Source organism: Myotis lucifugus, unplaced genomic scaffold, assembly GCF_000147115.1.
Source record: "Myotis lucifugus unplaced genomic scaffold, Myoluc2.0 scaffold_829, whole genome shotgun sequence".
Taxonomy (NCBI): Eukaryota; Metazoa; Chordata; class Mammalia; order Chiroptera; family Vespertilionidae; genus Myotis; species Myotis lucifugus.
The window spans coordinates 24,241-34,823 of record NW_005871877.1 but is presented as its reverse complement, the minus strand read 5'-3'; the positions used below and the strand labels follow the sequence as shown (position 1 = coordinate 34,823).

Below are 10,583 nucleotides of genomic sequence, written 5' to 3'. Positions count from 1 at the left end.
GTGTAAAGTGAAAGAGCTATTTCTTTGGCTGTGCGAGGCTTTCCCCACAAAGAAGCTTTTTCACAAGAATACTCACGTTCCATCCGCCTATTCCAGCAAATTTTTTTTTTATGGTCTTTCCCTTTTTTCTCCCTTGAAGAGAGAGCAGTGATTTAGGCTCAACGGCAGGCTGTCATTTGCTGGTCTTTAAGAATGTCTTACAGGGAGGCTGGGAGAGAAACGACAATGTGGAGCCTTTCCTTTTTCCCCTTTCGGTTTGTAGACATTAATGGGCCACACGCTCGGCTGGGGAGAGGAGTTCTCTGCCACCCTTCCTCTGCTTCGGCAAACACGCCTCCAGGATCATACAAGCGGGACGGAGCATGTGTTTCCGGACGCAAGGGCTGCGCGCCTGTGATGGAGGACGGCCTGCTGGTCGGCACCACCCAGGCAGAAGGAACAGTGGCCCGGGAGGCTCTGCCTCTGGCCTCTCTGGGGCCCACGCTATGCGGTCCCGTGGCCTCTTGGAGGGTGGTCGTGTCAAATGGAAAATAAACTTAGACCCATCACAGGCCCGAGGATAGAGTTACCTCGGAGGTTCGCTCTTTTGGCTTCTTCCCTCCAAAATCTTAGCCTGTGATGGGAAAGCGAACGGAAACCGGGAGCAGTGCCCGTTAGTAAGTTAACACACAGCCGACAAGCTACGCAGGCCGGAGCCGCTGACAAACGCACCACCTGGACTCACAGCCTGGCACTTCTGTTTGCTTCTCGTTGGGTAAAGCCAGAGAGCAGCACGTTGTAACTTAGCTGTAAAGCAAAGCCTAATATACTTACGTAACATATTTATAATTTTATAATATATATATATATTTTTATTGATTTCTGAGAGAGGAAGGGAGAGGGTGAGAGAGAAAGAAACATCCATGATGAGAGGGAATCATCATGGGTCGGCTGCCTCCTGTAGGCCCCACACTGGGGATCGAGCCCACAACCCAGGCATGTGCCCTTGACCGGAATCAAACCCGGGACCCTTCAGTCTGCAGGCCGATGCTCTAAAAAATACATTAGTATTTTATCTTACAAAAGTATAGGGAGTAAAAAAAAAAAAAAAAAGGTATTTGGAGTCCCAGGAGGAGGGAATTGAGTTGTTTAAGGTCTAGACCAGGGGTGGGCAAACTTTTTGACTCAAGGACCACAATGGGTTCTTAAACTGGACCGGAGGGCCGGAACAAAAGCATGGATGGAGTGTTTGTGTAAACTAATATAAATTCAAAGTAAACATCATTACATAAAAGGGTACAGTCTTTTTTTTTTTTTTTTTAGTTTTATTCATTTCAAACGGGCCGGATCCGGCCCGCGGGCCGTAGTTTGCCCACGGCTGGGCTAGAGACATAGACACAGCGGAGGGCGAGAGTGGCACCCCAACAAAGGCAGGCCGGCCCCCTTTCCACTTGTTCTCTGGCGCTCCCCTGAAGGGACTAGCTACCCCCGAGGAAGACTCCACGTGAACCTCCCAGGCCCCTCCGGGCACTTCCAGAGAAGCTCATCAGACCAGGCAGTTCACACAGCCTCCGGATGGCTCTGGATACCTTCCTGTTCCCGGTAAAGCGCTTGCCGGAGAACAGGACATGGTGAGGGAAGGATCCAGTGGGAAATTCCGAGCCCACACAGACAGCGCGGGGAAATGGCAAGAAAGCGGGCTGTGCAGGGGGTTTGAAATGAGATTGTCCTCAGAGAGACAATACACGCAAGACATAAGCGCATGCTGGTACTTTCAGAAGACATGTATTAAAAAGGAGCACTTGGAAATTAAAAGTAAGATAAGCCCTGGCTGGTACCTCAATGCTTGGAGCATTGGCCTGCGCACCCGAAAGTCAAGGGTTTGATTCCCAGTCAAGGGCACGTACATTAAATAAAAATATCAAATTAAAATGAAGGGGAAGACATGACTCAATAATTAATATGAGAAAATTTCACAATTGAAAGATGGGAGACTATGAACAGGCCCAGTCAAGCAACTAGCACCGATAGAGGGAAAGACTCGTAATGAAGGGAAACCGTAAGTTAAAGAGTCCTACCAGTTCCCAAACAGGCCACAGAGGCCTGGAAGTTGGAATGATGCACGTCTCGCCAGCAGCGCTATGAGCTGGAAGCCAGGGAGCAGGACAGCACAGATCCTGCGGGAAAGGGGTTCCAAGCCGGGATCCCGTGCTCAGCCAGCTGCGGCGTGTCCAGGCAGCATGCGAGGTGGCAGAGGCTACAGCTGTGGAGAGGATGCTGAAGATCGGTGCACAACAGTGTACCTCACGCTATTGAACTGCACACTTAGAAATGGTCATGATGCGAATGTTTCTGTTATGTGCATTTTATCACGATTAAACAATAAAAAAAAATTATGTTTGGAGTCAAGACTTGCTTGTCTCGACTTCGTGTGGCTTCGGAGTCCCGAGACGTTTTCCTGACCTCACGGTCCCCCCGCAGGCCGAGCGACAAGCGGCGATGCTGCCCGGGGGTCAGGGGCTGCTCGGGCCACACCTGGCAGACCCGGGGCAGGGCCCGCAGCTGGCACGCCCGCCTGTGGCGGCCCTCGCGGGAGGCACGGCCCGCGGGAGGCGGCGGCGACCCAGGCTTGTTCTGCAGGTAAAGCCGAGGACACTGCGAGAGGCCAGAGCCGGGCCCGGCCCCAGTGCGGTGAACACGCGGTGCCGGCTCGTCCTGTGTGGGACCGCCGTCCACCAGACGTGACAAGAGTGTCTCCAGACATCGCCCCAAAGCCCTGGGGGACAACATCGCTCTGTTTGAGAACCTCGGACTAGACGTGACGACACTGTTCGCAAACCCCACGGTTTACTATGTGTTTATTGACTTCAGAGGAAGGGAGAGGGAGAGAGAGAGAAACATCAATGGTGAGAGAGAATTATTGATCGGCTACCTCCTGCACGCCCCCTACTGAGGATCGAGCCTGCAACCCGGGCATGTGCCCTGACCGGGAATCGAACCATATCTTCCTGGTTCATAGGTTGACGCTCCACCACTGAGCCACACCAGCCGGGCCCAAATCTTCACTTTTCCCTGCGCACGTGCGTGCGTGAACACCCCGGGAGGATGAGCAAACATCCCCTCCACGTGGGTGCAGTTTCCTGGAGGAGCAGTTCCCACCCACTGGCCCCTCTCCCAGCGCCTAACTCCCGGTGCCGGGCACAGCCACACAGATCCTGAGCCGCTCTCCCTGCAGAGACTGTCCCTGTCCCTATCCTGTCCCCGTCCCTGTCCTGTTCCCGTCCCTGTCCTGTCCCTGTCCTTGTCCTGTCCTGTCCCCGTCCCTGTCCCTGTCCCTGTCCCTGTCCTATCCCTGTCTGTGTTCCGTCCTGTCCCCGTCCCTGTCCTGTCCCTGTCCCTGTCCTGTCCTGTCCCTGTCTGTGTTCCGTCCTGTCCCCGTCCCTGTCCTGTCCCCGTCCCTGTCCTGTCCCTGTCCGTGTTCCGTCCTGTCCCCGTCCCTGTCCTGTCCCCGTCCCTGTCCTGTCCCTGTCCGTGTCCTGTCCTGTCCCCGTCCCCGTCCCTGTCCCTGTCCCTGTCCCCGTCCCTGTCCTGTCCTGTCCCCGTCCTGTCCCCATCCCTGTCCCTGTCCTGTCCCCATCCCTGTCCCTGTCCCTGTCCTGTCCCTGTCCCTGTCCCTGTCCGGCTGCGGGACTGCAGCACCTCTGTGCTCCAGGTCCCCAGGAGTCCTCTGAGCCGGGGCTGGAGGTGGGAAGTGTGAGAAGCATCTCTCTCCCCTGCTCACCCGTCTGTGTGCCTCCCCAATGAGTCTGACTGTGTTTCAAGTTTAAGGCTGTTGCTAAGCCGAGGACAATGGCTCTTTGGGGAAAATCCTGAGAATGTCACAGACTCCGGGCGTTGAGGAAAGAGGAAAGTTCTGAGCACGAGTTTCCTCCAGAAACAGCCGCCCCCCGCCCCCCATTCGTGTGTTTCCTGTGATGTCAGAGTCCTTAGTTCCTTGCAAACAATACAAAGGGACGAAAGTTTCAGGTTTAGAGTCACCATGGCAACGCGTCAGGGGCCCTGCCGTGTCCGGGTCTCAGGATGATAGACGCTGGGCTGGCGTCTCTGAAGGGCCAAAGCCTCAAGGCCCACAGGCCCACCCGTGGGTGCTCCACGCGTGGGATTCCCCCAGGCGAAGCCTCCTGTCCCGTGGGCGGAAGGCTGGAAGGGGTCCCCCCAGAAGATCTGTCCACGTCGGAACCCCCGGGACCTGTGAACCTGACCGCTTTTGGGGAAAGGTCTTCGCAGATGTCCAGGCTCCCAGGATGAGACCCTCCTGCATTCAGGGTCCTCATGGAAAAGAGGGAGGGGGAGCGGGGACGGGGACGGACACACAGGGGAGCGGCCCTGGGCGCTGGAGGCCGAGATGGAGCGAGGCAGCCACAGCCAAGGAGCGCAGGAGCCCCCGGAGCTGGCGGCGGCGAGAAAGGCTCTCCCGGAGTCTTCAGCGGGAGCGTAGCTCCAGGACACCCGGATTTCAGGCTTCTGGCCTCCGGGACCGCGGGGGAGATAAATTCCCATTTTGTTTTTTTAATCCGCACCTGAGGATATTTTTTCCATCGATGTTTAGAGCGAGTGGAAGAGAGAGGGAAAGACAGAGAGAAACATCGAGGTGAGAGAAACACATCGATTGGTTTGACCGGAATCAAACTGGGACCCGTCAGTCCTTGGGCCGACGCTCTATCCACTGAGCTTACGGCCATAAATTCCTGTCTTTAAGCGTCCCCCCTCCCCCAGCTTGTGTTAAGGCAGCCCCGGAAAACTGAGACCCTAGTGACTTCTGCTGCCCCCCCCCCCCCCCCAGGCCTGTCTGTGCTTGGGTTGCAGTACAAACCCTTTCCGTTGACTGGCGAGCGTTCTTTTTTCTTAAGAGAACAAAACAAATCAGTAGAGCAGTTTTGGGATGGGCCACCCAGCCGGGCAGAGCACTGGGATCTACTCTGTGCTCTGCGTGGGCCCCGAGAGCTCACCCCGGTCTCCCGAGAGCACCCCACTTCCTAACAGCAGCTCAGGGCACAGCTCCAGGGTTTCCCCTGCCCCTCCCTCCACCAGGAGCTCCGGGGAACTCAAGTTTCCTGGCTCCGCCTCCTTTCCCACTCTGGTCAGAATCCTCTTTTGTGGCATCATAGATGGTTTCCATGGCGATGAAAGGTTGCGATAAAATGGTGCCAAAGTGCACGTCCACTTCAGAATTGAACAAGGACCATTGTTTTGCCTGGAGCTTCATTCATTCTGGAGGTGTCAGGGGGATCTGGGATGTGGATCCATGGCTTCCTGGTCTCCTGCCACCTTGCAGCCGGCCCCGCTCATGAGGACAGAGAGTTAAGAGTCGTGGAAAGACCTGGGATCTTCAGCCCCTCCCTCCCCGGCTGTCTATTCTTAGCGTTGGCACGCGTGGGTAAATGTCAACAGGTGAAGTGAGATTTGTTGTAAATAAGCAGATGGTCCCCCCCAGGGTCGGCTGTGGGTGAGCTGGAAATTCTCGCAGGAGGTATCACAGCCAAAGACTTTATCACTTGGAACTCCCTTTCCTGTAGGGCATCAGACAGCGAACGACTCGGACCCGAGGCTGGGCGCTTGCCCCCAGGACCCTGGGCACAGGGGCTGGGAGTTCACTGCTGCTTCCTGCCCGCACCACAGGCAGGGCTTCCCGCCTGCACAGTCTTCTCCGAGATGCTTTAGTCACAGGGAGAAGCAGCTGTACCCAGTCCTCTGACGGGCTCCCAGGCCCGGAGCCCTGTGCCTCCCGGCGCGGGTAGGGATCCTGAGTCACTGAAACCCCACGCCCTTGCTCCAAGCAGACGCCGCCTGGAACTTCTTACCTGGGACGACCGTATTGTCACCCAAACTGGAGCACTTTTTGGAGTAAAAGGAACCACTATTCATCATACCAACAACACAGGCACAGTCTGTAGCATCCCTGGAAGAGAGGGACATCTGGTAACCCCAGCCTTAGGCTAACCTGCACCCCAGCCTTAGGCCAACCTGCACCCCAGCCTTAGGCCAACCTAACCCCAGCCTTAGGCCAACCTGCACCCCAGCCTTAGGCCAACCTGCACACCAGCCTTAGGCCAACCTAACCCCAGCCTTAGGCCAACCTGCGCCCCAGCCTTAGGCCAACCTGCACCCCAGCCTTAGGCCATCCTGCACCCCAGCCTTAGGCCAATCTGCACCCCAGCCTTAGGCTAACCTGCACCCCAGCCTTAGGCCATCCTGCACCGCAGCCTTAGGCCAACCTGCACCCCAGCCTTAGGCCATCCTGCACCCAGCGCCACCATAGATCTTAGAGTTGAAGGGCCCTGGGGCCCAGTGCTTGGCTCTCTCCTCTTTTACATCTCACGCCGGCCCTAGTCCGGGGCTGTCCAATGGGAGACTGTGAGGATGGACATGCCGTACATCTCTGCTGTCCAGTGCAATAGCCAGCAGCCAAGTGTGACCACCGAGTGCTTGGAATGTGGCTAGCGTGTCCAAGGAGGTCACATTTATTTTATTATTTTTTTATATTTTATTGATTTCAGAGAGGAAGGGAGAGGGAGAGAGAGATAGAAACATCAACGATAAGAATCACTGATCAGGTCAGGGGCTGCAAGTACCCGTTGGTGGAGGAGAAGTCGGCTGGACCACATCATTGCCCACATCCAGACGGGCCTCAACTACATGGTGTTTGACTGTAAGTGGATGCCCTGCAGCGCCACGTTTGTGACCATGGGCAACTTTGCCCAGGGCCCCGGCGTCATCCAGCTGTACGAGATCCGGCACGGGGACCTCAAGCTGCTCCGGGAGATTGAAAAGGCCAAACCCATTAAATGTGGAACATTTGGTGCAACATCCTTACAGCAGAGATATTGAGTTACTGGAGATTTTGCTGGAAACCTTCTAATAGGGAATATGGACGCTCCAGAGTACCCAGTGTATTCTGTAAAGGACCATAAAGAAATTATAAATACTATAGATCAGCGGTTCTCAACCTGTGGGTCGCGACCCCTTTGGCGGTAGAACGACCCTTTCACAGGGGTCGCCTAAGACCATCCTGCATATCAGATATTTACATGACGATTCATCACAGTAGCAACATTACAGTGATGAAGTAGCAACGAAAATAATTTTATGGTTGGGTCACAACATGAGGAACTGTATTTAAAGGGCCAGAAGGTTGAGAACCACTGCTATGGTGTGGGTGGGCTAGGAGTTGGGGAAGGAGCCCCTGACATTGTGACTGGCAGCCGAGATGGAACTGTGAAGGGGTGGGACTCAGGGCAGAAAGACGATCCTGTTGCTAATATGGAACCTGTACAAAGAGAAAACAAGAGAGGCTGTTGGGCTGTGGCGTTCGCGAAGACCCTGTTCAGCGGTCAAAGGAAGATTCCGAAGGAGCAGAGATGGGAGTTGCGGGTTCCGTCAGCGTTTTGCAGAATGTTACGTTGTCTATCCAGGCCATTTCCGGTTTGGACTGGAGTCCAGATAAAAGGGGCCTCTGCATCTGTAGTTCATTTGATCAAATGGTGAGAGCACTGATTATTACAAAACTCCATAAAACTTGGATCTGGAGATTTTGGACTTTGAAACCTTCCAGCAGAAAACTCATAGAATTTAGAATGTGCTCTGCACCCTCTGACTCTCCTTGGACAAGGCTGGACTTGACTGATGAAAAAGGCCCAGGTGCAAACCTCAGGCTCGCCTCTCTCGGGGTGGAATGCCCAGCGGTGAGCTCCAGCCACCTGGCTGGTCACTGGTTTGCTGGTGCACAGGGGGCACCACGGTCTCCAGAGCCAGCTCTGTTCCTCTCCCTCCGTTTCTGATAAAAGTTGGGACTTGTCTATATTTCACCATATTTAAATTTGTTCTGCGTCCCCAAATTCCATATTTTATAATAAACACCCGTGTTGCATTTCAAAAAAAAAAAATCACTGATCAACTGCCTTCTGCATGCCCCATACTGGGGATCAAGCCCGCAACTAGGGCATGTTCCCTGACCAGGAATCTAACTGTGACCTCCTGGTTCATAGGTCGGTGCTCAGCCACTGAGTCACACCGGCCGAGCAAGGAGACAACATTTAAATTTGACTTGAATGAATGTAAATTTCAGTGGCCACATGTGACTAGTGGCCACATCGGACAGCACAGACCTACATGATTTCAGCCAGTCTGACGGCTGGACCACGTGTGGCTCAGGTGGCGACACCGGTCATGGCGTGGTATCTGAAGGTCTTCAGGCTGTAGAGAGGGGTGATACTTTGAGTGTGATTATTTCTAGATAGATAAATAAATAATGAGGATAAAGTAAAGTAAACAAGGATCGGATTTAAAGGCCACCGACGGTCCCAGGACCACGATCAATGGTGAGTGGCACGTTTTCGAGAAGATCTGTCGCCCGATGAGCTGGGCGGGGGTTCCAGCGAGATACCGTCTTTTCACACGTAAAAGAGGCCATGGATTTCCTGTTAGCATCATCCCGCAAATGTGCAGGGTGTGTACCTATGGAGCAGAGACCAGCTCCCGTCGCTGGCTTTATGGGAAGAGAATGGTTATTGTATCTCTTCCCATAAAACATAATCTCCTTTTCTCTGCCCAAATCGGCCCGTCCCTGCGGGGACGTCCGGTCGTGATCTGTGGGAGTGAATGGGTTTTTGTTTCTGCATGTGCCTGTCTTTTTATGTTTGGCGTCTCCACATTGTCATCGTGCCTTTTCCAGATTGTTTTTCGAGCGTGTCTGAGAATTCTTCGTAAATCAGTGTGGTTGACACACACACACACACACACACACACAACACATTAGGGTGGTGGGGGGGCAGGGTTCCCTGTGATTGGTCAGAGGACGCCTCCTTCACCCCTCCGCTGGGGGTGAGTGCCCAAGCAGGCACCCAGGGCAAGCAGAGTTCAGCTCGCCTAGCCCCAACAGGGACAAAATGCAAAAAACCAGCCCTGGCTGAGAGAGTCGGCCCTCGAACCAAAGGGTCTCAGGTTTGATTCCTGGTCAAGGGCATGTACCTGGGTTGCAGGTTCAATCTCTGCCCTGGTCCAGCTTGTGCAGGAGACAACCAATCTCTCTCTCTCTCTCTCTCTCTCTTCCCCTCCTTCCCTTCCACTTGCTCTAAAAATCAATGAAAAAAGTATCCTCTCCTGAGGATTAACAGCAACAAGGGTGGGGCTCAGCGTGACCCCTGGGGTTTCTTCAGGATCCATTAAGACTCCAGGGAGGCCTTCACTTGCAAGCATCAGGCTCTGAGCGGTGGCTTCCTAAGCGCATGCACCAGGCAGAGAAGAGCCCGAGATGCGGTGTGTCCCGACCTCACCAGGGAGTCTACACTCTCTCCCTGCAGACCTCGCTCAGCGCTCCTATCCCAAACCGCCCCTCCCTGCCAGGTGCAACCCTCCCCAGGTCTCTCTCCCTGACTCCCAGGTACAAATCCATCGCACCGACCCAACCAGCATTTAATTACTCCACCTTCTGTCATCGCTGCGGCTGCACATGCTCTGTTACAGCCCTGCCCACCCGGCCTTCACGCTCCCTCCATTCTCCCTCTACTTCTGCACGCTGCCCGCAGCCAACCAGTTTATTTTCCACTATTGCCAGATGTTAGTTTTTTTAAAAAAGCATATATAGCCCGGCCAGTGTGGCTCGGTGGTTGAGCGATGACCTATGAACCAGGAGGTCATGGCTCGATTGCGGGTCAGGGCACAGGCCCGGGTTGCAGGCTCAGTCCCCAGTGTGGGGAGTGCAGGAGGCAGCCGATCCATGATTCTCTCTCATCATCGATGTTTGTCTCTCTCCCCTCCTCTCTGAAATCAATAAAAATATATTTTTAAAAAGCATATATAAATATATACATATATCTCCCTTCCTCTCTGAAATCAATAAAAATATATTAAAAAAGCATACACACACACACACACATATATCTGAATATATAAACAATAAATATAAATCGCAATGTTATGGGCTGAAATGTGTCCTCCCTCCCCCCAATTTTATGTTGAAGCACTAACCCCAGTACCTAAGAATGGGGCTGCCTTTGGAAACAGGATCTTCATTTATTTTTTAACCAGAGGCCCGGGGAACAAAAATTCGTGCACTCAGGGGGAGGGGGGCCCCTCAGCCTGGCCTGCACCCTCTCACAATCCGGGACCCCTCAAGTAGGGTCCCTAGGTCTGGCCTGAGATCAGGGCCTATCAGGGCTTTCCTTCCCCTGGCTGCAGGCAGCTGGCCCCACTCCCACCGCTGCCACTGCTTGCCTTCTGTGCAGCGCTGCCCCCCCTCCCCTGCCACTGGTGGCCTCCCTCTGCAGGCGACAGGCTGGGGTGTGATGGCTTGGCTGGCCTGGGCCTCCATCTTTCTTTGCTGGGGGATGGGGCCAGCCCTGCGAGGGGCCGTCTGCCTACCCGATCGCCCCTAACTGCTGGTCTGCCTGCCTGAACCCCCATAACAACTTGCCTGCCTACCTGATCGCCCCTAACTGCTGGCCTGCCTACCTGATCACCCCTAACTGCTGGCCTGCCTACCTGATCGCCCCTAACCACTGGTCTGTCTACCTGATCACCCCTAACCCCTGGCCTGCCTACCTGAT

The 10,583-nt window shown here is 54.4% G+C and overlaps 1 pseudogene; it reads left to right on the top strand.

The window, feature by feature from the left end:
* Positions 1–1,554: 1,554 nt before the first annotated feature.
* LOC111824037 lies at positions 1,555–7,369 on the top strand (annotated as a pseudogene).
* The last annotated feature ends 3,214 nt before the right edge of the window (positions 7,370–10,583 follow it).